This window comes from Notolepis coatsorum, assembly GCF_963971535.1.
Source record: "Notolepis coatsorum genome assembly, chromosome: 4".
Taxonomy (NCBI): Eukaryota; Metazoa; Chordata; class Actinopteri; order Aulopiformes; family Paralepididae; genus Notolepis; species Notolepis coatsorum.
In genome coordinates this window covers 15,830,064-15,835,766 of record NC_140168.1, presented here as the reverse complement: position 1 = coordinate 15,835,766, position 5,703 = coordinate 15,830,064, and the positions used below count along the sequence as shown (strand labels likewise).

The following is a 5,703-nucleotide window of genomic DNA, read 5'->3' as shown; positions in this document are numbered from 1 at the left end:
GTCCCGCATGGTTCCTATATAGGCCACCAGGGGAGTCACGTGATGGTTCTAAGCAAGTCCAAAGCATACGGCGGGGCGAGCGACGTCGCCTGGCGATGCGTTTCAGCTGTCGCTCACAACGACAATCGCTTAGCACCCCACACCACACATGAATCAAATCTAATTTATTTGTAAGGCCCGACGACACACGTTAATGTCTCCATGGGCCGGACATGTCTTCTTTAAACAAGTCAAGAAGAAACATCACAATAAATCGAGAACAAAACAAAAACACCATAAAGTCCAAATATTTTAAAATAAATGCAACACTCCCAGACGTACCCCACGCGAAGGTAAGGACAAACTCACTAAGACCTAGCAGTAGGAAAAAATGCACCACAGGCAATGTGGAGGAGAGAAACCTTAGAAGGGCCGTTCAAGGGGGGGGATCTCCCTTCTTAGATGTCGGTGATAGTAGTGTTGCAAGCTATACGTTCACTACCACCGATTGGCCTGAAGATGTCCTCAGAGATCTACGATAGCCTACTATGACCACTGCTATGACAGCAGCATTAACAACTCATTGACTGCCAATAACGAGTATATTTGTGCAAACTTTTTTTTTTTTTGTTTGTGAGAGAGGTGGCAATATTGATCCAGAAGGTGCGTTTTCACCAGACTACCTTGGGAGTCCGCATTTCTGGTAAATCAGAAAAATACTAAAGCCAAACCGGCGGGGATGTAATGTTACCGGGACATCAAGGGGGGTGGGGGGGAGACATCCCTTCTCCAACTAATGTTATTTATTTAAATCGTTCCTGTTAATTAATAATTAACATAAGTAGCATGGTAATAATACGTAGGTTATTGATCAATGAATGTATTGATAAATTAATTTATATTACAAACGATACACCAGCAGAAGTCACGTTATTTCCTCATTGTCCTCGCTGTGTCGCCTGTCTGCCTAAAAGAGAATTGGATTGAGCCAGGCGACAGAAGTCGCTGCGCAATCGTCGCTCGAAAATCTCCTGCCGTGTGGGTTCTCTCATTCATAACAATGGAAGCGATCAAATTCTGTCGGTCGCCTGGCAAAAAAATCGCCCGCCGTGTGCGTTGGACTTAAGACCCGCCTGGTTCCTAGTATAGACCCTGGGGAGTCACGTGATAGTTCTAAGACCCGCCTGGTTCCTATTATAGACCCTGGGGAGTCACGTGATAGTTCTAAGACCCGCCTGGTTCCTATTATAGACCCTGGGGAGTCACGTGATAGTTCTAAGACCCGCCTGGTTCCTAGTATAGACCCTGGGGAGTCACGTGATAGTTCTAAGACCCGCCTGGTTCCTATTATAGACCCTGGGGAGTCACGTGATAGTTCTAAGACCCGCCTGGTTCCTAGTATAGACCCTGGGGACTTGGAGTTTTTTATTTTTATTTTTATTTTTTAAACTTCATTTTTTAGCGTTTATCGCTTTTTTCTGGTCAAGCATGACCGACAGAAACAGGTTGAATGGGATATAGATCAGGGGAAATACAAGTGCCGCCAAAAAAGTGCCACACGTGCGCTCCTTTAGTGGTTAAAGTAACGTTGCATTCGTTCGGTACACGGCACGTACTGAACCGAAGGTCCAGTATCGAAAAGGTTCTGTGCGAATACATGTACCGTTACACCCCTACTGTGTATGTATTAACGAAACCTCCCGCCTCTCTCACACACACAGGTCAGGAGGACGTCCCCAACGGAGTGAACGGCCATGTGAACGGCATCAACGGCCATGTGAACGGCATCAACGGCCATGTGAACGGCGTGAACGGTCACGTGAACGGCCACGCGGAGCCAGAGAGTCAGCCCAAGCCCTCGCTCCGCCTGTCCTTCGCCGAGTACAGACGCATCTCCAACCTGCTGGTGCTGCACCTCCGCAGGGCAGAGGAAGGTAAAGAGACACACACGCCTCGCTCTCTGGTTCTGTTCCGCAGAGGAAGGTAAAGAGACACGCCTCGCTCTCTGGTTCTGTTCCGCAGAGGAAGGTAAAGAGACACGCCTCGCTCTCTGGTTCTGTTCCGCAGAGGAAGGTAAAGAGACACGCCTCGCTCTCTGGTTCTGTTCCGCAGAGGAAGGTAAAGAGACACACACGCCTCGCTCTCTGGTTCTGTTCCCAGTTCGATTCCCTCTCAAGGACACATTTACCATTTAATGCTACATTGAGTCCACATTCAACATCCTGATGGCCTGGGGATAGAGGCTCCTTCTGAGTCTCTCTGTACTGGCCATGAGACTCCGGTAGCGCTTGCCTGACCGCAGCAGTGCAAAGAGGCAGTTGCCTGGTGTACGCCTTGGCTGACAGGAGGAGCATGTTCAGTGCTAGACTAACACTCCCAAAATGTAGCACTGAACGGCACAGGAAGTCTTTCATTCCGACAGCCATCAGACTTTACAATGCATCTCTGTGCCTCACTGCATCACTGAGCACAGAGTGACAGTTACCATCTTAAAACAACATTGTCAATATCACACTTAATGTAGATCTCTATCTTTTACTGTATATTTTATATTAGATTGTACATACATAACAGAGGAAATGTGGATCCCGGATCGTAGTTTATTATTATGTATTCTTATGCTTATTTTATTGCTTATTCTTAGGCAATTTTTTGTTATTCTTATTCGTGATTTGTTTTGTCTACCTAAATGTTTACTGTGAGTGATTTGTAGTGCCAAATTTCCCTCGGGATGATTAAAGTATTTATATTCTATAAATTCTATTAAATGTCCTGGGGATTGGGAATCTCTCTTTGTGTTTCGTTAACCTATATCTGTGTGTGTGTGTGTGTGTGTGTGTGTAGCTGAGGAAGAGGAGGAGCTGAAGAAGAGCGCGGTGGTGAACTGGTATCTGAAGGAGATGGAGTCGGAGATCGACTCGGAGGAGGAGCTTGTCAACAAGAAGGGCCTGATAGAGAAGGTCGTCCACAGACTGGTGCACTATGTGAGTACAGCTTCCACCGGGCGCCACTGGCACCATTTCCAACACACTGGCACACGCGAAACCAGCACGCCTCCATCAGAATCACTGTAATCGCCAACTACATTTAACGCCTACCAGGGATTCCCCCCCCCCCCCCCCCCCCGTTGATTTGGGTATACGTTCATTCCACAACTAGAATTAAGCAATTGTGGGAAATTAAACAGAATAAAACAATATATTAACACGAGAATGTATACACAGAAGGATATTTACACACACACACACATTTCTATAACGGGTCGCATACATTCGGTTAAGTAATCAGAATTATATGCATATAAATCCTACGACTGATTAAGTCACTAGGGACTATATCCAGGGCTTGACATTAACTTTTTGGCTCAGCAGCCACTGTGGCTAGTGGTTTTACAAAGTCACTAGCCACTCAGCATTTTCACCAGCCAAAAATCAAAAGAGAGAGAGAGAGATGCTGTTTTTACCTTATTTTAATTGTATTATTATTTCTCTCTTTTAGGTAGTAAGAGAGTTTAATTTTAAATGTTAAGATATTATAAGAAAGGCTTGGCGGCTGGGTGGCGCAGCGGACATTGCGCTCGTCACCAACGCAAGAGACACCGGTATCGAATCCGGCTGTCGGCGTTGCCTCCGGCTTGCGCCGGCCGTCATACTGACTCAATTGGCGGAGTTAGCGGGAGGGAAGTCGATGGGTGGTAGTCTGGTCGTTGTGAACAGCGACTCCTACAGGTCGGTTGGGTGGGCTTCTATCCTCCTGTGATGGGCTTCTATCCTCCCTACAACCGGCCAGTGGGGGGCACATGCGAGCAACGATCAAGACAGGGGAGGGGAGAATTGGCACGGCTAAATTGGGATGGGAGAAAAAAAATTAAAATTAGGAGAAAACGTGGATATAAAAAAAAGATATTATGAGAAAGGGGCGGGACTAGATAAGCTGCGCTTCCGTCTGCCCCTCCTCATCCAAACTCATCCTCGTTTGCTTTTCTATGGATGAAGACGGACTTGTTTGTTTACATTTGTGATTCGCATGTTTGTTGTGTTCGAGATAAATCCATATCAAAATCAAGATACTACAATACTGCCTTCTACTGCCTTGGCTTCCAAGTACAAAGGGCTGGGCTGGCTCCACTGTATCTAGCCGAGCTCCTACATAGAGCCTTTGCTGCTGCTGCCCCCCCCCCCCTCTGGAACAGCCCCCCCCCCCCCACATAAGATCTGCCCAGAGCCTAGTATAGAGGCTTTTAAATCACTGCTCAAAACGCACCTCTTTCCCCCTGGCCTTTGACCAGAGTTAGCCTGCCACTTTTATATACGACGTCCGCTGTTACTCTGGACTTTTTATCAAATGTTCTTGTGTGTAAATGTACAATACCTTTTTCTGTAACTTTTGTGTATTTCTTTACTTGTTTCTGCATTGTACTGTATGTGTTTTTATCATGTTGAAGCACTTTGGTTTGGCTTTTAGTCATTTGTAAATGTGCTTATATACAAATAGAGCTGACTTGACTTGACTACAGATATCTCACACGTCGGCGTCCCTGTGTTCTGTCCCTCTCTCTGCCCAGGACCACATCCTGATCGAGCTGTCTCAGTCCGGGCTGAAGGGCTCGGGGACCCCGGAGGAGGAGGTGGTCCTGGTCGTCAACCCCAACTACACCCTGGAGGATTAAACTCCTCCCGTCATCCCTCCTTTTCTCCCCCTCTCCTCCCCCATAACCTCTTGTTAATTTTCTTTTTTTTTGGTACCCTTTCACTACCAACGCGTTAACCCTTTCACTGTGACAATACAGAAGGTTAACCCTTTCACTGCCACACGGCAAAGGGTTATAACTTATAACCCTTTCACAGTCTGTAGTGTGGTAGTGAAAGGGTTCAACTTCGGTAGTGTGGTTGTGAAAGGGTTAACGTTGAATTCAAAAGACTTTTGAGGTCGTTTTTTTTTTTATTCCGAACGCCAATATGTACGACATACATAGTGACGGCGTGCAACGTCACATTCTCCTTTTTTTTTTATTATGTCTGACTCTTGTTTTTAAGTTGATCAACTCTTGCATTTAGAGTCCAGACTCCTTAAGAAATATAAATATATATTTTGTCACACTGACTCTTGTAAATATGCTGCTCTTATTTCTATTATTATTATTATTTTTTAAGTTCTGTTTAGCTTTATGTCTGAGATGTTTTGGCCCCAGTCATGGGAACCAATTTCAATTTAATTAAATGTGTCACGTACACTAATACAGTTATTTTCCTGCCATGAGTGGTATCTTTAACTGTATACTGTAAGTATACACGTGTAGTTTTAAGAATATGTAAATGTTGTGAAATGCCTTTTTTATAATGTTCATATGCCCCAGGCATTAGTGTCCAAACATCCAAACATGTCCCTGTCCTGGCGATTTAGTGTTTAGTTATCCTATTGTATAGGTTTCCTTGCATCATTGCATTTATACCGTGACGTCTTTTGTTGGTTTACAATGTTGTTCTGAAATAAAGATCATAAGACAAAGCGGGGCTCGCAACTCACTTGTTCCAAGGTGTTTTAATTGACAAAAAGGCAGTAGATGCAACGTTTCGACCGACCCTTCCGGTCTTCTTCAAGCAATGAAATAAAGATCATTCATCATTCATCCTGCTTAGCACTTTTTTTTTCTTTTTATATACCAGTGCAGTGACAGTGAGATACCATTAGAGATTAAACACTGTTTTTGATACTTCGCATTTT

The 5,703-nt window shown here is 44.9% G+C and overlaps 1 long non-coding RNA gene across 1 annotated transcript; it reads left to right on the top strand.

Annotated features, from left to right (window-relative positions):
* Positions 1–1,786: 1,786 nt before the first annotated feature.
* Positions 1,787–5,493, top strand: LOC311226323. Its single transcript, XR_014619541.1, has 3 exons — positions 1,787–1,913; positions 2,824–2,963; positions 4,544–5,493. It is a non-coding gene; the product is annotated as an uncharacterized lncRNA (long non-coding RNA).
* Positions 5,494–5,703: the final 210 nt, after the last annotated feature.